Source organism: Oncorhynchus mykiss, chromosome 20 (assembly GCF_057628025.1).
Source record: "Oncorhynchus mykiss isolate SJ-2025 chromosome 20, ASM5762802v1, whole genome shotgun sequence".
NCBI lineage: Eukaryota > Metazoa > Chordata > Actinopteri > Salmoniformes > Salmonidae > Oncorhynchus > Oncorhynchus mykiss.
The window spans coordinates 6,182,917-6,205,866 of NC_143041.1; the positions used below are offsets into that span (position 1 = coordinate 6,182,917).

General features: G+C 46.4%; 9 non-coding genes across 9 annotated transcripts; all 9 read left to right on the forward strand.

The window, feature by feature from the left end:
- The first annotated feature begins 1,035 nt into the window (after window positions 1-1,035).
- Window positions 1,036-1,154, forward strand: LOC149974164 (5S ribosomal RNA). Its single transcript, XR_016489632.1, has one exon. It is a non-coding gene; the product is annotated as a 5S ribosomal RNA (ribosomal RNA).
- A 1,161-nt stretch (window positions 1,155-2,315) lies between these two features.
- On the forward strand, window positions 2,316-2,434 carry LOC149974165 (5S ribosomal RNA). The gene has a single exon (XR_016489634.1). It is a non-coding gene; the product is annotated as a 5S ribosomal RNA (ribosomal RNA).
- Window positions 2,435-3,596: 1,162 nt separating this feature from the next.
- LOC149974166 (5S ribosomal RNA) lies at window positions 3,597-3,715 on the forward strand. The gene has a single exon (XR_016489764.1). It is a non-coding gene; the product is annotated as a 5S ribosomal RNA (ribosomal RNA).
- Window positions 3,716-4,872: 1,157 nt separating this feature from the next.
- Window positions 4,873-4,991, forward strand: LOC149974167 (5S ribosomal RNA). The gene has a single exon (XR_016489636.1). It is a non-coding gene; the product is annotated as a 5S ribosomal RNA (ribosomal RNA).
- Window positions 4,992-6,148: 1,157 nt separating this feature from the next.
- On the forward strand, window positions 6,149-6,267 carry LOC149974168 (5S ribosomal RNA). Its single transcript, XR_016489639.1, has one exon. It is a non-coding gene; the product is annotated as a 5S ribosomal RNA (ribosomal RNA).
- A 1,156-nt stretch (window positions 6,268-7,423) lies between these two features.
- Window positions 7,424-7,542, forward strand: LOC149974169 (5S ribosomal RNA). The gene has a single exon (XR_016489641.1). It is a non-coding gene; the product is annotated as a 5S ribosomal RNA (ribosomal RNA).
- A 1,154-nt stretch (window positions 7,543-8,696) lies between these two features.
- Window positions 8,697-8,815, forward strand: LOC149974170 (5S ribosomal RNA). Its single transcript, XR_016490036.1, has one exon. It is a non-coding gene; the product is annotated as a 5S ribosomal RNA (ribosomal RNA).
- A 1,154-nt stretch (window positions 8,816-9,969) lies between these two features.
- LOC149974171 (5S ribosomal RNA) lies at window positions 9,970-10,088 on the forward strand. Its single transcript, XR_016489642.1, has one exon. It is a non-coding gene; the product is annotated as a 5S ribosomal RNA (ribosomal RNA).
- A 1,154-nt stretch (window positions 10,089-11,242) lies between these two features.
- Window positions 11,243-11,361, forward strand: LOC149974172 (5S ribosomal RNA). Its single transcript, XR_016489643.1, has one exon. It is a non-coding gene; the product is annotated as a 5S ribosomal RNA (ribosomal RNA).
- Window positions 11,362-22,950: the final 11,589 nt, after the last annotated feature.

The window sequence follows — 22,950 nt, forward strand, 5'->3', positions numbered from 1 at the left end:
CTAGGCAGTGCATTCAGCATTTGTTTTTAGGCTAGGAGACTGTCAATGTCTGTAGTCCATTAGGGACCTGTAAAATCCCCTTCAATGTTTTGAATGATTGCCCCCCCCGCCCCCCCCCCCAAAAAAAAAATATATTCCCCCGTTTGTTCCTGCTTCTGCAGGTTTTCGCTCTCAAAAGTACACCTTTTTAATAGAAATATAACACGATTAGATGTTCTATGTCCACGACAACATTTAAAACCCTAGCAGGAAACCACTTTTGAGGTCTGGGAAAAACGGAAGACATATCGATTTTGGGGTGTAGTTACCCTTTTTTAGGCAAGTGTGCGCCAGGAAGAGACCTTTGTTTGGTTAATCGGTGTTGCTGTAGCGCTCATGTGATTGCGGAGTTTGCAAAACAAATGGCCACTGGATTGATGCAAATACTCATGATATAATTCTGCCAGGCTGGCATAGGCTACTTTGCAGTTAACATTTGATTGAGAAGGTTTTTGTGGGAAGCCTTTCCTTCTCTACCTACCACAAGAAGGTTATCATTAGCCTCATCGCTAACGGCTACACAAAGTGTAGACATGCGCGCGCTCCGCACGCATGCGCACGGAAACTGGGCAGTCCTGTGCAGTTTCTGAAAGTTGCGTGGAAATACGAATCACTGATGCATTTTGTTCATGTCTTATGATTCACTTGGGCAAATGAATGGATTTTCTAACAAGTTGAAGGGAATGATTTGATTTCCTCCTTAGCTCAAAGCATTTTGTAATGTTGTTGAATTTCGGTGTAATGTCTGTATTTCGTGATTCCGTGTGGGCGCGCTGTATTTTATAGGGCCCAGGTCCATGAAGTTGTCATAAGTATGAACCTAGGATATGCCCTCTTTCCCCCCCCCCCCCCCCCCCCACAATAGTGAAATATATGGTCTGGAAATGCAAGCAAGGTTTGAGCTTTTCAGTGTGTGTCACAAGGTGGACATTTCTCTGTCCCCCTAAGAGTAAGCGACACGTTGACTTTATATAGTGTACCAAGAGATTGCCTTTCGCTTACGGCCATACCAGCCTGAATACGCCCGATCTCGTCCGATCTCGGAAGCTAAGCAGGGTCGGGCCTGGTTAGTACTTGGATGGGAGACCGCCTGGGAATACCAGGTGCTGTAAGCGTTTTGCTCCAGCAGAGGGTTCTCTTGTGTCATTATTTATCACCCTAATAGTGTTGTGTCTTTTTATTGGACTAAATGCAGTTTGTTAGTGCCTGATCAAATCAAATAATGGACAATGCCTTTACCTCAAAATCTAGGCAGTGCATTCAGCATTTGTTTTTAGGCTAGGAGACTGTCAATGTCTGTAGTCCATTAGGGACCTGTAAAATCCCCTTCAATGTTTTGAATGATTGCCCCCCCCGCCCCCCCCCCAAAAAAAAAATTATATTCCCCCGTTTGTTCCTGCTTCTGCAGGTTTTCGCTCTCAAAAGTACACCTTTTTAATAGAAATATAACACGATTAGATGTTCTATGTCCACGACAACATTTAAAACCCTAGCAGGAAACCACTTTTGAGGTCTGGGAAAAACGGAAGACATATCGATTTTGGGGTGTAGTTACCCTTTTTTAGGCAAGTGTGCGCCAGGAAGAGACCTTTGTTTGGTTAAGCGGTGTTGCTGTAGCGCTCATGTGATTGCGGAGTTTGCAAAACAAATGGCCACTGGATTGATGCAAATACTCATGATATAATTCTGCCAGGCTGGCATAGGCTACTTTGCAGTTAACATTTGATTGAGAAGGTTTTTGTGGGAAGCCTTTCCTTCTCTACCTACCACAAGAAGGTTATCATTAGCCTCATCGCTAACGGCTACACAAAGTGTAGACATGCGCGCGCTCCGCACGCATGCGCACGGAAACTGGGCAGTCCTGTGCAGTTTCTGAAAGTTGCGTGGAAATACGAATCACTGATGCATTTTGTTCATGTCTTATGATTCACTTGGGCAAATGAATGGATTTTCTAACAAGTTGAAGGGAATGATTTGATTTCCTCCTTAGCTCAAAGCATTTTGTAATGTTGTTGAATTTCGGTGTAATGTCTGTATTTCGTGATTCCGTGTGGGCGCGCTGTATTTTATAGGGCCCAGGTCCATGAAGTTGTCATAAGTATGAACCTAGGATATGCCCTCTTTCCCCCCCCCCCCCCACAATAGTGAAATATATGGTCTGGAAATGCAAGCAAGGTTTGAGCTTTTCAGTGTGTGTCACAAGGTGGACATTTCTCTGTCCCCCTAAGAGTAAGCGACACGTTGACTTTATATAGTGTACCAAGAGATTGCCTTTCGCTTACGGCCATACCAGCCTGAATACGCCCGATCTCGTCCGATCTCGGAAGCTAAGCAGGGTCGGGCCTGGTTAGTACTTGGATGGGAGACCGCCTGGGAATACCAGGTGCTGTAAGCGTTTTGCTCCAGCAGAGGGTTCTCTTGTGTCATTATTTATCACCCTAATAGTGTTGTGTCTTTTTATTGGACTAAATGCAGTTTGTTAGTGCCTGATCAAATCAAATAATGGACAATGCCTTTACCTCAAAATCTAGGCAGTGCATTCAGCATTTGTTTTTAGGCTAGGAGACTGTCAATGTCTGTAGTCCATTAGGGACCTGTAAAATCCCCTTCAATGTTTTGAATGATTGCCCCCCCCGCCCCCCCCCCAAAAAAAAAATTATATTCCCCCGTTTGTTCCTGCTTCTGCAGGTTTTCGCTCTCAAAAGTACACCTTTTTAATAGAAATATAACACGATTAGATGTTCTATGTCCACGACAACATTTAAAACCCTAGCAGGAAACCACTTTTGAGGTCTGGGAAAAACGGAAGACATATCGATTTTGGGGTGTAGTTACCCTTTTTTAGGCAAGTGTGCGCCAGGAAGAGACCTTTGTTTGGTTAAGCGGTGTTGCTGTAGCGCTCATGTGATTGCGGAGTTTGCAAAACAAATGGCCACTGGATTGATGCAAATACTCATGATATAATTCTGCCAGGCTGGCATAGGCTACTTTGCAGTTAACATTTGATTGAGAAGGTTTTTGTGGGAAGCCTTTCCTTCTCTACCTACCACAAGAAGGTTATCATTAGCCTCATCGCTAACGGCTACACAAAGTGTAGACATGCGCGCGCTCCGCACGCATGCGCACGGAAACTGGGCAGTCCTGTGCAGTTTCTGAAAGTTGCGTGGAAATACGAATCACTGATGCATTTTGTTCATGTCTTATGATTCACTTGGGCAAATGAATGGATTTTCTAACAAGTTGAAGGGAATGATTTGATTTCCTCCTTAGCTCAAAGCATTTTGTAATGTTGTTGAATTTCGGTGTAATGTCTGTATTTCGTGATTCCGTGTGGGCGCGCTGTATTTTATAGGGCCCAGGTCCATGAAGTTGTCATAAGTATGAACCTAGGATATGCCCTCTTTCCCCCCCCCCCCCCCACAATAGTGAAATATATGGTCTGGAAATGCAAGCAAGGTTTGAGCTTTTCAGTGTGTGTCACAAGGTGGACATTTCTCTGTCCCCCTAAGAGTAAGCGACACGTTGACTCTATATAGTGTACCAAGAGATTGCCTTTCGCTTACGGCCATACCAGCCTGAATACGCCCGATCTCGTCCGATCTTGGAAGCTAAGCAGGGTCGGGCCTGGTTAGTACTTGGATGGGAGACCGCCTGGGAATACCAGGTGCTGTAAGCGTTTTGCTCCAGCAGAGGGTTCTCTTGTGTCATTATTTATCACCCTAATAGTGTTGTGTCTTTTTATTGGACTAAATGCAGTTTGTTAGTGCCTGATCAAATCAAATAATGGACAATGCCTTTACCTCAAAATCTAGGCAGTGCATTCAGCATTTGTTTTTAGGCTAGGAGACTGTCAATGTCTGTAGTCCATTAGGGACCTGTAAAATCCCCTTCAATGTTTTGAATGATTGCCCCCCCCGCCCCCCCCCCCAAAAAAAAAATTATATTCCCCCGTTTGTTCCTGCTTCTGCAGGTTTTCGCTCTCAAAAGTACACCTTTTTAATAGAAATATAACACGATTAGATGTTCTATGTCCACGACAACATTTAAAACCCTAGCAGGAAACCACTTTTGAGGTCTGGGAAAAACGGAAGACATATCGATTTTGGGGTGTAGTTACCCTTTTTTAGGCAAGTGTGCGCCAGGAAGAGACCTTTGTTTGGTTAAGCGGTGTTGCTGTAGCGCTCATGTGATTGCGGAGTTTGCAAAACAAATGGCCACTGGATTGATGCAAATACTCATGATATAATTCTGCCAGGCTGGCATAGGCTACTTTGCAGTTAACATTTGATTGAGAAGGTTTTTGTGGGAAGCCTTTCCTTCTCTACCTACCACAAGAAGGTTATCATTAGCCTCATCGCTAACGGCTACACAAAGTGTAGACATGCGCGCGCTCCGCACGCATGCGCACGGAAACTGGGCAGTCCTGTGCAGTTTCTGAAAGTTGCGTGGAAATACGAATCACTGATGCATTTTGTTCATGTCTTATGATTCACTTGGGCAAATGAATGGATTTTCTAACAAGTTGAAGGGAATGATTTGATTTCCTCCTTAGCTCAAAGCATTTTGTAATGTTGTTGAATTTCGGTGTAATGTCTGTATTTCGTGATTCCGTGTGGGCGCGCTGTATTTTATAGGGCCCAGGTCCATGAAGTTGTCATAAGTATGAACCTAGGATATGCCCTCTTTTTCCCCCCCACAATAGTGAAATATATGGTCTGGAAATGCAAGCAAGGTTTGAGCTTTTCAGTGTGTGTCACAAAGTGGACATTTCTCTGTCCCCCTAAGAGTAAGCGACACGTTGACTTTATATAGTGTACCAAGAGATTGCCTTTCGCTTACGGCCATACCAGCCTGAATACGCCCGATCTCGTCCGATCTCGGAAGCTAAGCAGGGTCGGGCCTGGTTAGTACTTGGATGGGAGACCGCCTGGGAATACCAGGTGCTGTAAGCGTTTTGCTCCAGCAGAGGGTTCTCTTGTGTCATTATTTATCACCCTAATAGTGTTGTGTCTTTTTATTGGACTAAATGCAGTTTGTTAGTGCCTGATCAAATCAAATAATGGACAATGCCTTTACCTCAAAATCTAGGCAGTGCATTCAGCATTTGTTTTTAGGCTAGGAGACTGTCAATGTCTGTAGTCCATTAGGGACCTGTAAAATCCCCTTCAATGTTTTGAATGATTGCCCCCCCCGCCCCCCCCCCCCAAAAAAAAATTATATTCCCCCGTTTGTTCCTGCTTCTGCAGGTTTTCGCTCTCAAAAGTACACCTTTTTAATAGAAATATAACACGATTAGATGTTCTATGTCCACGACAACATTTAAAACCCTAGCAGGAAACCACTTTTGAGGTCTGGGAAAAACGGAAGACATATCGATTTTGGGGTGTAGTTACCCTTTTTTAGGCAAGTGTGCGCCAGGAAGAGACCTTTGTTTGGTTAAGCGGTGTTGCTGTAGCGCTCATGTGATTGCGGAGTTTGCAAAACAAATGGCCACTGGATTGATGCAAATACTCATGATATAATTCTGCCAGGCTGGCATAGGCTACTTTGCAGTTAACATTTGATTGAGAAGGTTTTTGTGGGAAGCCTTTCCTTCTCTACCTACCACAAGAAGGTTATCATTAGCCTCATCGCTAACGGCTACACAAAGTGTAGACATGCGCGCGCTCCGCACGCATGCGCACGGAAACTGGGCAGTCCTGTGCAGTTTCTGAAAGTTGCGTGGAAATACGAATCACTGATGCATTTTGTTCATGTCTTATGATTCACTTGGGCAAATGAATGGATTTTCTAACAAGTTGAAGGGAATGATTTGATTTCCTCCTTAGCTCAAAGCATTTTGTAATGTTGTTGAATTTCGGTGTAATGTCTGTATTTCGTGATTCCGTGTGGGCGCGCTGTATTTTATAGGGCCCAGGTCCATGAAGTTGTCATAAGTATGAACCTAGGATATGCCCTCTTTTTCCCCCCCACAATAGTGAAATATATGGTCTGGAAATGCAAGCAAGGTTTGAGCTTTTCAGTGTGTGTCACAAAGTGGACATTTCTCTGTCCCCCTAAGAGTAAGCGACACGTTGACTTTATATAGTGTACCAAGAGATTGCCTTTCGCTTACGGCCATACCAGCCTGAATACGCCCGATCTCGTCCGATCTCGGAAGCTAAGCAGGGTCGGGCCTGGTTAGTACTTGGATGGGAGACCGCCTGGGAATACCAGGTGCTGTAAGCGTTTTGCTCCAGCAGAGGGTTCTCTTGTGTCATTATTTATCACCCTAATAGTGTTGTGTCTTTTTATTGGACTAAATGCAGTTTGTTAGTGCCTGATCAAATCAAATAATGGACAATGCCTTTACCTCAAAATCTAGGCAGTGCATTCAGCATTTGTTTTTAGGCTAGGAGACTGTCAATGTCTGTAGTCCATTAGGGACCTGTAAAATCCCCTTCAATGTTTTGAATGATTGCCCCCCCCGCCCCCCCCCCCAAAAAAAAATTATATTCCCCCGTTTGTTCCTGCTTCTGCAGGTTTTCGCTCTCAAAAGTACACCTTTTTAATAGAAATATAACACGATTAGATGTTCTATGTCCACGACAACATTTAAAACCCTAGCAGGAAACCACTTTTGAGGTCTGGGAAAAACGGAAGACATATCGATTTTGGGGTGTAGTTACCCTTTTTTAGGCAAGTGTGCGCCAGGAAGAGACCTTTGTTTGGTTAAGCGGTGTTGCTGTAGCGCTCATGTGATTGCGGAGTTTGCAAAACAAATGGCCACTGGATTGATGCAAATACTCATGATATAATTCTGCCAGGCTGGCATAGGCTACTTTGCAGTTAACATTTGATTGAGAAGGTTTTTGTGGGAAGCCTTTCCTTCTCTACCTACCACAAGAAGGTTATCATTAGCCTCATCGCTAACGGCTACACAAAGTGTAGACATGCGCGCGCTCCGCACGCATGCGCACGGAAACTGGGCAGTCCTGTGCAGTTTCTGAAAGTTGCGTGGAAATACGAATCACTGATGCATTTTGTTCATGTCTTATGATTCACTTGGGCAAATGAATGGATTTTCTAACAAGTTGAAGGGAATGATTTGATTTCCTCCTTAGCTCAAAGCATTTTGTAATGTTGTTGAATTTCGGTGTAATGTCTGTATTTCGTGATTCCGTGTGGGCGCGCTGTATTTTATAGGGCCCAGGTCCATGAAGTTGTCATAAGTATGAACCTAGGATATGCCCTCTTTTTCCCCCCCACAATAGTGAAATATATGGTCTGGAAATGCAAGCAAGGTTTGAGCTTTTCAGTGTGTGTCACAAAGTGGACATTTCTCTGTCCCCCTAAGAGTAAGCGACACGTTGACTTTATATAGTGTACCAAGAGATTGCCTTTCGCTTACGGCCATACCAGCCTGAATACGCCCGATCTCGTCCGATCTCGGAAGCTAAGCAGGGTCGGGCCTGGTTAGTACTTGGATGGGAGACCGCCTGGGAATACCAGGTGCTGTAAGCGTTTTGCTCCAGCAGAGGGTTCTCTTGTGTCATTATTTATCACCCTAATAGTGTTGTGTCTTTTTATTGGACTAAATGCAGTTTGTTAGTGCCTGATCAAATCAAATAATGGACAATGCCTTTACCTCAAAATCTAGGCAGTGCATTCAGCATTTGTTTTTAGGCTAGGAGACTGTCAATGTCTGTAGTCCATTAGGGCCCTGTAAAATCCCCTTCAATGTTTTGAATGATTGCCCCCCCCGCCCCCCCCAAAAAAAAAAATATATTCCCCCGTTTGTTCCTGCTTCTGCAGGTTTTCGCTCTCAAAAGTACACCTTTTTAATAGAAATATAACACGATTAGATGTTCTATGTCCACGACAACATTTAAAACCCTAGCAGGAAACCACTTTTGAGGTCTGGGAAAAACGGAAGACATATCGATTTTGGGGTGTAGTTACCCTTTTTTAGGCAAGTGTGCGCCAGGAAGAGACCTTTGTTTGGTTAAGCGGTGTTGCTGTAGCGCTCATGTGATTGCGGAGTTTGCAAAACAAATGGCCACTGGATTGATGCAAATACTCATGATATAATTCTGCCAGGCTGGCATAGGCTACTTTGCAGTTAACATTTGATTGAGAAGGTTTTTGTGGGAAGCCTTTCCTTCTCTACCTACCACAAGAAGGTTATCATTAGCCTCATCGCTAACGGCTACACAAAGTGTAGACATGCGCGCGCTCCGCACGCATGCGCACGGAAACTGGGCAGTCCTGTGCAGTTTCTGAAAGTTGCGTGGAAATACGAATCACTGATGCATTTTGTTCATGTCTTATGATTCACTTGGGCAAATGAATGGATTTTCTAACAAGTTGAAGGGAATGATTTGATTTCCTCCTTAGCTCAAAGCATTTTGTAATGTTGTTGAATTTCGGTGTAATGTCTGTATTTCGTGATTCCGTGTGGGCGCGCTGTATTTTATAGGGCCCAGGTCCATGAAGTTGTCATAAGTATGAACCTAGGATATGCCCTCTTTTTCCCCCCCACAATAGTGAAATATATGGTCTGGAAATGCAAGCAAGGTTTGAGCTTTTCAGTGTGTGTCACAAAGTGGACATTTCTCTGTCCCCCTAAGAGTAAGCGACACGTTGACTTTATATAGTGTACCAAGAGATTGCCTTTTGCTTACGGCCATACCAGCCTGAATACGCCCGATCTCGTCCGATCTCGGAAGCTAAGCAGGGTCGGGCCTGGTTAGTACTTGGATGGGAGACCGCCTGGGAATACCAGGTGCTGTAAGCATTTTGCTCCAGCAGAGGGTTCTCTTGTGTCATTATTTATCACCCTAATAGTGTTGTGTCTTTTTATTGGACTAAATGCAGTTTGTTAGTGCCTGATCAAATCAAATAATGGACAATGCCTTTACCTCAAAATCTAGGCAGTGCATTCAGCATTTGTTTTTAGGCTAGGAGACTGTCAATGTCTGTAGTCCATTAGGGCCCTGTAAAATCCCCTTCAATGTTTTGAATGATTGCCCCCCCCGCCCCCCCAAAAAAAAAATATATATTCCCCCGTTTGTTCCTGCTTCTGCAGGTTTTCGCTCTCAAAAGTACACCTTTTTAATAGAAATATAACACGATTAGATGTTCTATGTCCACGACAACATTTAAAACCCTAGCAGGAAACCACTTTTGAGGTCTGGGAAAAACGGAAGACATATCGATTTTGGGGTGTAGTTACCCTTTTTTAGGCAAGTGTGCGCCAGGAAGAGACCTTTGTTTGGTTAAGCGGTGTTGCTGTAGCGCTCATGTGATTGCGGAGTTTGCAAAACAAATGGCCACTGGATTGATGCAAATACTCATGATATAATTCTGCCAGGCTGGCATAGGCTACTTTGCAGTTAACATTTGATTGAGAAGGTTTTTGTGGGAAGCCTTTCCTTCTCTACCTACCACAAGAAGGTTATCATTAGCCTCATCGCTAACGGCTACACAAAGTGTAGACATGCGCGCGCTCCGCACGCATGCGCACGGAAACTGGGCAGTCCTGTGCAGTTTCTGAAAGTTGCGTGGAAATACGAATCACTGATGCATTTTGTTCATGTCTTATGATTCACTTGGGCAAATGAATGGATTTTCTAACAAGTTGAAGGGAATGATTTGATTTCCTCTTTAGCTCAAAGCATTTTGTAATGTTGTTGAATTTCGGTGTAATGTCTGTATTTCGTGATTCCGTGTGGGCGCGCTGTATTTTATAGGGCCCAGGTCCATGAAGTTGTCATAAGTATGAACCTAGGATATGCCCTCTTTTTCCCCCCCACAATAGTGAAATATATGGTCTGGAAATGCAAGCAAGGTTTGAGCTTTTCAGTGTGTGTCACAAAGTGGACATTTCTCTGTCCCCCTAAGAGTAAGCGACACGTTGACTTTATATAGTGTACCAAGAGATTGCCTTTCGCTTACGGCCATACCAGCCTGAATACGCCCGATCTCGTCCGATCTCGGAAGCTAAGCAGGGTCGGGCCTGGTTAGTACTTGGATGGGAGACCGCCTGGGAATACCAGGTGCTGTAAGCGTTTTGCTCCAGCAGAGGGTTCTCTTGTGTCATTATTTATCACCCTAATAGTGTTGTGTCTTTTTATTGGACTAAATGCAGTTTGTTAGTGCCTGATCAAATCAAATAATGGACAATGCCTTTACCTCAAAATCTAGGCAGTGCATTCAGCATTTGTTTTTAGGCTAGGAGACTGTCAATGTCTGTAGTCCATTAGGGCCCTGTAAAATCCCCTTCAATGTTTTGAATGATTGCCCCCCCCGCCCCCCCAAAAAAAAAATATATATTCCCCCGTTTGTTCCTGCTTCTGCAGGTTTTCGCTCTCAAAAGTACACCTTTTTAATAGAAATATAACACGATTAGATGTTCTATGTCCACGACAACATTTAAAACCCTAGCAGGAAACCACTTTTGAGGTCTGGGAAAAACGGAAGACATATCGATTTTGGGGTGTAGTTACCCTTTTTTAGGCAAGTGTGCGCCAGGAAGAGACCTTTGTTTGGTTAAGCGGTGTTGCTGTAGCGCTCATGTGATTGCGGAGTTTGCAAAACAAATGGCCACTGGATTGATGCAAATACTCATGATATAATTCTGCCAGGCTGGCATAGGCTACTTTGCAGTTAACATTTGATTGAGAAGGTTTTTGTGGGAAGCCTTTCCTTCTCTACCTACCACAAGAAGGTTATCATTAGCCTCATCGCTAACGGCTACACAAAGTGTAGACATGCGCGCGCTCCGCACGCATGCGCACGGAAACTGGGCAGTCCTGTGCAGTTTCTGAAAGTTGCGTGGAAATACGAATCACTGATGCATTTTGTTCATGTCTTATGATTCACTTGGGCAAATGAATGGATTTTCTAACAAGTTGAAGGGAATGATTTGATTTCCTCCTTAGCTCAAAGCATTTTGTAATGTTGTTGAATTTCGGTGTAATGTCTGTATTTCGTGATTCCGTGTGGGCGCGCTGTATTTTATAGGGCCCAGGTCCATGAAGTTGTCATAAGTATGAACCTAGGATATGCCCTCTTTTTCCCCCCCACAATAGTGAAATATATGGTCTGGAAATGCAAGCAAGGTTTGAGCTTTTCAGTGTGTGTCACAAAGTGGACATTTCTCTGTCCCCCTAAGAGTAAGCGACACGTTGACTTTATATAGTGTACCAAGAGATTGCCTTTCGCTTACGGCCATACCAGCCTGAATACGCCCGATCTCGTCCGATCTCGGAAGCTAAGCAGGGTCGGGCCTGGTTAGTACTTGGATGGGAGACCGCCTGGGAATACCAGGTGCTGTAAGCGTTTTGCTCCAGCAGAGGGTTCTCTTGTGTCATTATTTATCACCCTAATAGTGTTGTGTCTTTTTATTGGACTAAATGCAGTTTGTTAGTGCCTGATCAAATCAAATAATGGACAATGCCTTTACCTCAAAATCTAGGCAGTGCATTCAGCATTTGTTTTTAGGCTAGGAGACTGTCAATGTCTGTAGTCCATTAGGGCCCTGTAAAATCCCCTTCAATGTTTTGAATGATTGCCCCCCCCGCCCCCCCCAAAAAAAAAAATATATTCCCCCGTTTGTTCCTGCTTCTGCAGGTTTTCGCTCTCAAAAGTACACCTTTTTAATAGAAATATAACACGATTAGATGTTCTATGTCCACGACAACATTTAAAACCCTAGCAGGAAACCACTTTTGAGGTCTGGGAAAAACGGAAGACATATCGATTTTGGGGTGTAGTTACCCTTTTTTAGGCAAGTGTGCGCCAGGAAGAGACCTTTGTTTGGTTAAGCGGTGTTGCTGTAGCGCTCATGTGATTGCGGAGTTTGCAAAACAAATGGCCACTGGATTGATGCAAATACTCATGATATAATTCTGCCAGGCTGGCATAGGCTACTTTGCAGTTAACATTTGATTGAGAAGGTTTTTGTGGGAAGCCTTTCCTTCTCTACCTACCACAAGAAGGTTATCATTAGCCTCATCGCTAACGGCTACACAAAGTGTAGACATGCGCGCGCTCCGCACGCATGCGCACGGAAACTGGGCAGTCCTGTGCAGTTTCTGAAAGTTGCGTGGAAATACGAATCACTGATGCATTTTGTTCATGTCTTATGATTCACTTGGGCAAATGAATGGATTTTCTAACAAGTTGAAGGTGTTAGTGTTCAAATACTGGAGAGTTGAGACCAAATCACGGACGCTGGACAGAGTGGATTTCAGTTGTAACAAAAGACAGTTTTAATGAGTCAGAGATATCTTGTCCCGCAGTTTTACGTGCACGGACCTAGTTCACATAACTCGGCAAGGAGCCAGGTGAAAAAGAGGCCTATACAATGGTTACATACATTTTTATACATAGAATAAAGTAGGTGGAGTCTTGTCGTTTCGGTCTTCTTGACTGGTCGGAGGGTTGGAGGCGGGCCTTGCTCTAGCCAGAGCGGGCCCCATTGGTGCACAGCAAAAGTTCTTTGCTCTTGGGACAGGCCAGTTAGAGGGAGATGAGATGTGTGTTTATATAAGGAAGAGGGGGTCAGTCTTATGGCTGGGTGTATGTGTTCTTACTACGGAATGTCTTTGTTTATATGAGCTATGTGTATGAATATTTATATAACAAATCCCCCTCTTCACGTCTATTAGACGTGAAAACTATAGCAGAAAGGTGCCGGTTGCAATCGTGGGTATACATAAGGTGGTGCTCCTAACCTTGTCTGGTTTGCATGGTGGGTCTGTAGGTGTAGTGCTACGTTTGGGACGGGAGTGATTGGAGGGAGTGATATCAGGAAAGGAGTTAGGGACATGTGTAGGGGTTGGTGTATGTGATGTGGCAGGGTGAAGTAGTTGTTCAATTAACCATGTGAAAGTCCTAGGGTTACTTGTCATGTACTGTCATGTTGTCTTGTCTCTGTCCTTTCCCTTCACCCTGTCTCCCTCTGCTGGTCGTGTTAGGTTACCTTTTCTCCCCCGCTTTCCCCCAGCTGTCCCTTGTCTCCTCTAACTACCCATTCACCCCGTTCCCCACCTGTTCCCTTTTTCCCTCTGATTAGGTCCCTATATCTCTCTCTGTTTCTGCTCCTGTCCTTGTCGGATTCTTGTTTGTTTGTGTCATTCATGCCTGAACCAGACTGTCGTCATGTTTGCTGTAACCTTGTCCTGTCCTGTCGGAATCTGCCGGTCCATCTGAGCCTACCTATGTTTGGTAATTAAAGAAGCTCTGTTTAAGTTGATTCGCTTTTGGGTCCTCATTCACGCACCGTAACAGAAGAATCCGACCAAGAATGGACCCAGCGACTTCGGATCCTCTCCACTCAGCCGTCGAGATCCAGGGAGCGATGCTAGGCAGACACAAGCAGGAATTGTCTGCTGCTCGACATGCCGTTGAGACCCTGGCCACCCAAGTCTCCAACCTCACAGAACAGGTTCACCATCTCCGCCTCGATCCACCGGCCACTTCCAGGGCTTTCGAATCTCCGGAGCCCAGAATCAATAACCCGCCGTGTTACTCTGGGGAGCCCACTGAATGCCGCTCGTTCCTCACCCAGTGTGATATTGTGTTTTCTCTCCAGCCCAACACTTACTCCAGGAGCACTGCTCGTGTCGCCTACGTCATATCTCTCCTTATTGGACGGGCTCGTGAGTGGGGCACGGCAATCTGGGAGGCAAGGGCTGAGTGTATTAACCAGTATCAAGACTTTAAGGAGGAGATGATACGGGTTTTTGATCGATCTGTTTTTGGGGAGGAGGCTTCCAGGGCCCTGTCTTCCCTATGTCAAGGCAATCGATCCATAACAGACTACTCTATTGAGTTTCGCACTCTTGCTGTCTCCAGTGGCTGGAACGAGCCGGCCTTGCTCGCTCGTCTTCTGGAGGGTTTCCGCGCAGAGGTAAAGGATGAGATTCTCTCCCGGGAGGTTCCTTCCAGCGTGGATTCCTTGATTGAACTCGCTATTCGCATTGAGCGACGGGTTGATCTTCGTCACCGAGCTCGTGGAAAGGAGCTCGCGCTCTCCGTCGCCTCCCTCTCCGCATCACTACCATCTTCCTCTGCCGGCTCGGGTGCTGAGCCCATGCAGCTGGGAGGTATCCGCATCTCGACTAAGGAGAGGGAACGGAGAATCACCAACCGCCTCTGTCTCTATTGCGGTTCCGCTGGTCATTTTGTCACTTCATGTCCAGTAAAAGGCCAGAGCTCGTCAGTAAGCGGAGGGCTACTGGTGAGCGCTACTACTCCTGTCTCTCCTTCAAGATCCTGCACTACCTTGTCGGTCCATCTACGCTGGACCGGTTCGTCAGCTTCCTGCAGTGCCTTAATAGACTCTGGGGCGGAGGGCTGTTTTATGGACGAGACCTGGGCTCGGGAACATGACATTCCTCTCAGACAGTTAAAGGAGCCCACGGCCTTGTTCGCCCTGGATGGTAGTCCTCTCCCCAGGATTCAGCGTGAGACGCTACCTTTAACCCTCACTGTTTCTGGTAATCATAGTGAAACCATTTCTTTTTTAATTTTTCGTTCACCTTTTACACCTGTTGTTTTGGGCCATCCCTGGCTAGTTTGTCATAATCCTTCCATTAATTGGTCTAGTAATTCTATCCTCTCCTGGAACGTCTCTTGTCATGTGAAATGTTTAATGTCTGCTATCCCTCCTGTTTCCTCTGTCTCTTCTTCACAGGAGGAGCCTGGTGATTTGACAGGGGTGCCGGAGGAATATCACGATCTGCGCACGGTGTTCAGTCGGTCCAGGGCCACCTCTCTTCCTCCACACCGGTCGTATGATTGTAGTATTGATCTCCTTCCGGGAACCACCCCCCCCCGGGGTAGACTATACTCTCTGTCGGCTCCCGAACGTAAGGCCCTCGAAGATTATTTGTCTGTAGCTCTTGACGCCGGTACCATAGTCCCCTCCTCCTCTCCCGCCGGAGCGGGGTTTTTTTTTGTCAAGAAGAAGGACGGGTCTCTGCGCCCCTGCATAGATTATCGAGGGCTGAATGACATAACAGTGAAGAATCGTTATCCGCTTCCTCTTATGTCTTCAGCCTTCGAGATCCTGCAGGGAGCCAGGTTTTTCACTAAGTTGGACCTTCGTAACGCTTACCATCTCGTGCGCATCAGGGAGGGGGACGAGTGGAAGACGGCGTTTAACACTCCGTTAGGGCACTTTGAATACCGGGTTCTTCCTTTCGGCCTCGCTAACGCTCCAGCTGTCTTTCAGGCATTAGTCAATGATGTCCTGAGAGACATGCTGAACATCTTTGTTTTCGTTTACCTTGACGATATCCTGATTTTTTCACCGTCACTCCAGATTCATGTTCAGCACGTTCGACGTGTCCTCCAGCGCCTTTTAGAGAATTGTCTTTTTGTGAAGGCTGAGAAGTGCACTTTTCATGCCTCCTCCGTCACATTTCTCGGTTCTGTTATTTCCGCTGAAGGCATTAAGATGGATCCCGCTAAGGTCCAAGCTGTCATTGATTGGCCCGTCCCTAAGTCACGCGTCGAGCTGCAGCGCTTTCTCGGCTTCGCGAACTTCTATCGTCGTTTCATCCGTAATTTCGGTCAGGTGGCAGCTCCTCTCACAGCCCTTACTTCTGTCAAGACGTGCTTTAAGTGGTCCGTTTCCGCCCAGGGAGCTTTTGATCTCCTCAAGAATCGTTTTACATCCGCTCCTATCCTTGTTACACCTGACGTCTCTAGACAGTTCGTTGTCGAGGTTGACGCGTCAGAGGTGGGAGTGGGAGCCATCCTTTCTCAGCGCTCCCTCTCTGACGACAAGGTCCACCCATGCGCGTATTTTTCTCATCGCCTGTCGCCGTCGGAACGTAACTATGATGTGGGTAACCGCGAACTGCTCGCCATCCGGTTAGCCCTAGGCGAATGGCGACAGTGGTTGGAGGGGGCGACCGTTCCTTTTGTCGTTTGGACTGACCATAGGAACCTTGAGTACATCCGTTCTGCCAAACGACTTAATGCGCGTCAGGCGCGTTGGGCGCTGTTTTTCGCTCGTTTCGAGTTCGTGATTTCTTATCGTCCGGGCTCTAAGAACACCAAGCCTGATGCTTTGTCTCGTCTCTTCAGTTCTTCAGTAGCCTCCACTGACCCCGAGGGGATTCTCCCTGAGGGGCGTGTTGTCGGGTTGACTGTCTGGGGAATTGAGAGGCAGGTAAAGCAAGCACTCACTCAAACTCCGTCGCCGCGCGCTTGTCCTAGGAACCTTCTTTTCGTTCCCGTTCCTACTCGTCTGGCCGTTCTTCAGTGGGCTCACTCTGCCAAGTTAGCCGGCCACCCTGGCGTTCGGGGTACGCTTGCTTCCATTCGCCAGCGTTTCTGGTGGCCCACCCGGGAGCATGACACGCGTCGTTTCGTGGCTGCTTGTTCGGTCTGCGCGCAGACTAAGTCCGGTAACTCTCCTCCTGCCGGCCGTCTCAGGCCGCTTCCTATTCCCTCTCGACCGTGGTCTCACATCGCCTTAGATTTTGTCACCGGACTGCCTTCGTCAGCGGGGAAGACTGTTATTCTTACGGTTGTCGATAGGTTCTCTAAGGCGGCTCATTTCATTCCCCTTGCTAAGCTTCCTTCTGCTAAAGAGACGGCACAAATCATCATCGAGAATGTTTTCAGAATTCATGGCCTTCCGTCAGACGTCGTTTCGGACAGAGGTCCGCAATTCACGTCTCAATTTTGGAGGGAGTTTTGCCGTTTGATTGGGGCTTCCGTCAGTCTCTCTTCCGGCTTTCACCCCCAGTCTAACGGTCAAGCAGAACGGGCCAATCAGACTATTGGTCGCATCTTACGCAGTCTTTCTTTTCGCAACCCTGCGTCTTGGTCAGAACAGCTCCCCTGGGCAGAATACGCCCACAACTCGCTTCCTTCGTCTGCGACCGGGCTATCTCCTTTTCAGAGTAGCCTCGGGTACCAGCCTCCGTTGTTCTCATCTCAGTTTGCCGAGTCCAGCGTCCCCTCCGCTCAGGCTTTTGTCCAACGTTGCGAGCGCACCTGGAAGAGGGTCAGGTCTGCACTTTGCCGTTATAGGGCGCAGACTGTGAGAGCTGCTAATAAGCGTAGAACGAAGAGCCCTAGATATTGTCGCGGTCAGAGAGTTTGGCTCTCCACTCAGAACCTTCCCCTTAAGACGGCTTCTCGCAAGTTGACCCCGCGGTTCATTGGTCCATTCCGTATCTCTCAGGTCATTAATCCTGTCGCAGTGCGACTTCTTCTTCCGCGATATCTTCGTCGCGTCCACCCGGTTTTCCATGTCTCCTGTGTTAAGCCCGTTCTTCGCGCCCCCGCTCGTCTTCCCCCCCCCCCCCATCCTTGTCGAGGGCGCACCTATCTACAGGGTCCGTAAAATCTTGGACATGCGTCCTCGGGGCCGTGGTCATCAGTACCTAGTTGACTGGGAGGGGTACGGTCCTGAGGAGAGGAGTTGGGTTCCCTCTCGGGACGTGCTGGACCGTGCGCTGATTGATGATTTCCTCCGTTGCCGCCAGGTTTCCTCCTCGAGTGCGCCAGGAGGCGCTCGGTGAGTGGGGGGGTACTGTCATGTACTGTCATGTTGTCTTGTCTCTGTCCTTTCCCTTCACCCTGTCTCCCTCTGCTGGTCGTGTTAGGTTACCTTTTCTCCCCCGCTTTCCCCCAGCTGTCCCTTGTCTCCTCTAACTACCCATTCACCCCGTTCCCCACCTGTTCCCTTTTTCCCTCTGATTAGGTCCCTATATCTCTCTCTGTTTCTGCTCCTGTCCTTGTCGGATTCTTGTTTGTTTGTGTCATTCATGCCTGAACCAGACTGTCGTCATGTTTGCTGTAACCTTGTCCTGTCCTGTCGGAATCTGCCGGTCCATCTGAGCCTACCTATGTTTGGTAATTAAAGAAGCTCTGTTTAAGTTGATTCGCTTTTGGGTCCTCATTCACGCACCGTAACATTACTTCAAATATCAGTATGAATATCACAAATAAGGGACCAGATATCCCCAGCCTCACCCCGAGAGGGAGAAATTTCCCTCTAACTGGGCGAGGTTCCCTTCTCAGGGGAGGCGGAGTTTGATGCCGCATCACCTGAGGAAGGAGTGTCTTCATTTGGAATCGAATTTAGGCCGCTCAAATCAGCTCTGACTTCAGTCAGTGTTCTAGAAGGAATTGGGGCTGGGGTGCAATGTGTAAGGCGGTGCCAAGGTGTGCCTGATTTACCTTTGACCTGGACTGAGTGTGAAGTAACCTCCTTCACTTCGTACGGTCCAGTCCACCTGGGTTCCAGCCACTTTCTCTTGTGGACTGTAACCCTCACCCCGTCACCAACCTTTACCTTCAGTAGTGGCGTGTCCCCCGGCAGCTCCCCCTCCTGGACCTTGTGAACCTGGGTAGAGAGTGCTGCAGAGAGAACCGTCAGTTTTTTCACATAATTAGACATTACAATTTGTTGTACATCAAGGGCGGGCATATGACCTCCCTCCCTTGGTGGACCATGCATGACTCTACCAGTCATTATCCCATGAGGCACATACTTTAGCTATCTTAGCTTTTGCTTTTGGTTTGACGTTCCACCAGATTTTGGGATTGGGGCCTGTACACAGATCCAAATCTGTGGGTTATGCCAAATCTTTCTTCCACCTGTCTCAGGTGTTTGTTAAATGTAAGCCATTTGTCAAAATGGATTTGTCTTGGGATGCCATACCTGGGTATTAGTTTGGTTTGTAGCCACTTAAAGACTGACCTAGCATCCTCCCCTTTTGTTAGTATTGCCTCTACCCATTTGGAGAACCTATCTACTATGACTAGGAGATAGAGTTTGCCTTTAGATACATTTTCGGGGCCCATGTCGGTGTAGTCTATACTAATATCCTGAAAACATGCATTAGGTATTACGTATGAGCCCATTGGTGTTTGATATGGTGTCTTTGGGTTGTGTCTGTCACAACCATTGCATTCGTCACAAAATAAATCATCGTCATAAAATAAGTCAGTCATATTTTTTATGTGAGGGTGCCACCAGATGTGCGAGGCCTTTTTGGAGGGTCTTTAGTTTGCCTTCGTGTGTGGGGCCATGTGTTTCTCATAAAAGTTCTGGGTTCATCAGTGTGGCCTGCTTCATGGGCATGGGCTGAGTCTGTATAGATATTCAGTCTTTCCTTTTCCTCTGATGAGGACCTGCGTCAATCCGATGATTTCAGCTAATTTGGCCGATGCTGGTTGAGGGTTGATGGCTGATTGAAGGGTGACATGTGAACCGTCTGGGAGTTGCTGTTTCCTTCTTCTGCCGTGGGTGGTGGGCATTTTTATGACCAGGGGATGGTGCTCCCAGTCATTCCCTGGAACTGCGGTTGGTTGTATGCGGGTTGCTGATGCATGGGTGTGGGTCCTGGTTGCTGATGTTCGTACTGTTGAGGTCTATTTCCACCCCTTTCCTTCCCATATGGACCTCTCGTAGAGTTCCACTGGCGTTGTTGTGGTGTGAGTGGGTATGGACACTCTCGTGAGTAGTGCCCTGGAGTTCTACAGTTGAAACAAACCCCTCTTTTTGGATGGCCTGGTATCCATTGCGGCTGGTATGCAAATTGTGGTTGCGGGGGATACCAAGGCCCCGGGTTGGCTGGTTGAGGACCGGCCTGCTGTTGAATCATCTGGGAGATAGTCTGGGCCACTATTTGAGAGATGTCTGTTTTGGTGCCCGTCTCCTTCGTTTCTTCCGCCACCATCTGTTTCTTAGGTTTTTCTCCTTGTTGTGCTTCCTTCAATTGGAGTTTCAGGAGTTGTACCTGGAGGGACTGCACCTGGCTCTCAGCACCCCCTCTTTCCTTGTTGTGCTGGGTCACATGGTGGTGCACATGAGTGTTGAATTGGGTCAGAGGAAGTGCAAACAACCCTACCGTTCCTCTGAGTTTGGTTTTAACATCTCCGGGACACCCGTTGACCACCATTTCCTTCCACATGCTGAGTGTGGTATCAGTGTGATCGAATGGTTCTTCGTGGACCGATCTCCATGTGGTCTTAGCCCTGTCCAGGTATGCTGCAGGTTGCTCACCTGGGTTGATTGTAAAGGAGGATAAGGTGGCATGGTTTCTTTCTGTAGGGTATGCTCTCCGTAGAACTTCCCATAATCTGGTACGGAAGTGGTCTATGGGCAGTGTTGGGGCCCGCCATCCAAGGTCAGCTGCTGTCATGAGGGCCTCCATGGTTCCGTGGTCGGTGGCTCTTGCTAGAAGTGCTTTCATGTCTCCTAGGCAGAGTTGCAGGCCTGACGTAAGTGTCTGCAGTTGAAGTAGCCACGCTGAAGCTCCTCCATGTAGGCTAGGCATCTGTCCCATCAGTGTTGTTAAATCAGTCATTTTCCAGGGCTGGTACTCCACAGTGTGTGCATCACCTGGTGTCGGTCGCAGGGGGTACTGTCCTGCCATCTCCTGCTCTCGCTCTCTTCTATCAGCAATTCTGGAGGACCGACGGAGTGTTTCGAACCCCATTGATTCGGTAACTTTGGTTACTGTTCCTCTCATTATGCCTTCCACACGGTAGGATCCCTCTCTGTTGTTATCTTGGTTAGCTATTAGCTCCCTGAGTTCCTTAGCTCGAGCTATTGATGATTTCAGCAGCTCCTGCATCTTAGTCACGTTTGGAGCTCCCATCGGAGCTGGGGTGAGCACCATGTCAATTTCTTCTTCGTTTTCGATATCCATGTTCTGATGACAGTCCTCCCTATCCGTCTGATAGAAGTGGTTTGAATCTAATCTTGTTTGTAAGTGTCCTCTGGTTTCAGAGGTGAGAGAGTTCACAGAGGAGCATTGCGGCCTCCGTTCCTGGGGGAGGTCTCCTGCTCCTGGAATCCCAGTTTCGAACTGTTCACATACCATATGGCCAGCCGTTATCCCCAGGGTAATTTCTCCTTTTAACTCCCCTTGGTCTATTCTCAGAACTGGAGCCTGTATTGTGGGAGGTGCCCTGGGCAGGAATGGGTTGTGTGACGGGCTCCGGTGATTTTGTCCCTTTGAGTATGGCTGGGGCTGAACTGCCTCCATTGTCAATTGTGGATATAGTGAGGGAGAAACGGCCACAGGGGGAGCCGTGGGCAAGTTCTCAGGCGGAGCTTTAACATCCCCCGACGCCACAATAGCCACGCCCATCATGTCTGGTGTGTTTTTGGGCAGCACCCTCCTACTCTCCTGTATGGCGCATGTACCTATCTTGAGCTCCCCCTCTGCTCTCTCTCTCTCTCTTGTACCTACTTTTTTGAACCTGTGTATGTTGTTTCTCTCCGCCTCACTCGCTTTTGCATGCTCTACTGCGTCCTCTAATTCTGTCTGCATATCTTGGAGTTTCCCCCCTGTAGGTGGTCCTCCGCTAAAATAACCTGCTTGTGTCCATCTTATCCGTAATCCTTTCCACACTTTCTCCACTTTCCCATACTGTTTTTTACCTCCCGCTCTATCAATCATACTCTGATCTAAATAATCATTGAATTTTAGTTTGGGCGTGGTAGCTGCAGACATTTTATCTAGTTCGTCTGATAATGTGTATAATGCGTTATTTAGGTATATTCAATCCTTACTATGTGGTGTTTATTTCTATCGTTGTATGCTTAGCCTGTCCCTGGTCGAGACAAAGGGGGTTATCAGTATGTGACGCCCGCCACGTGTGTATTTCACCGGTATTTTATTTGAATTTGTTCAGCGATTCGTTTAGGTATTTTCTATAAATGATTCTGCGATTTCCTTTTGGAACAATATATCAGTGAATATATGCGGTTCTATAACAATTTTCAGAGTAATTCTAGCTCTTTAGGAAATATAGATAGAATGTCTAGACAACTAAGAGTTGTTCAGTGAATTATTTAAATACTTTCTGTAAACAATTCAGTAAATTCCTTTATGAACTTATATCAGTAAATTCGAGCGATTCTATAGCAATTGTCAGAATAATTTTAAACTTTAGGCAATATCAACAGGAATGAAAAAAAACGAAAATCAGTATTCCATTCGATACTAAGGTGGCTTTGTCTACTGGTGGCTTTGTCTACTGTGCATAATAGCCCAGTTACGTATCCCAACCTACTCCGCGACAAACGTTTCTTTCAATTTAATTTCCCCCATCTCCAAATCATGGAATGTCAACTCTGGTTCATCTTATGTTTATTGTTTGATGTGCAATAGCCACATCATTCCCGATCTCTGTCTAGTGGAAGGCCAAACTTACATATCCTATATCTATTCGACTACACCTCTAACATAACCAATTAAACAGTTTACAACTCATTCAATAGGATCTTTTACATGCAGATTCAGTCGATCTATTAATTAACTAAATCTCTAAACACAACCAATTAAACAGTTTAGAACTTATTCAATAGGAACTTTTACGTGCATACTACACTTCTAAACAAAACCAATTAAACAGTAAGCACTTATTTAATAGGAACTTTTACATGCATACTACACTTCTAATAATAGGCCAATTGATAAAAAATAAAAATACAAATAAAAAATAAAAACGAGCAAAACAAGATCTCCCCGATCAATGTCTTAGGTTCTTATGTAAAAAATTTGGGCACCGATTCATACTCACGCCCAGTACTTTCTGATCAAAATTTGGTTTAGGCTATAATACAATATGCAGATTTCGATATAACGGGCTCTGCTCACCTTTATATAGAGCGCTCCGATCAGATTTCCTGAGGCAAGATGAATGGCTGGGGAAGTCACTCTTCCGTCTGATTTTTTAGCCGTGATCAGTCTCGTCCTCTCACACTAACTTATAATAGATCGAATTCAAGAACAACCATCCTCTGCTACCAATTCTGTTAGTGTTCAAATACTGGAGAGTTGAGACCAAATCACGGACGCTGGACAGAGTGGATTTCAGTTGTAACAAAAGACAGTTTTAATGAGTCAGAGATATCTTGTCCCGCAGTTTTACGTGCAC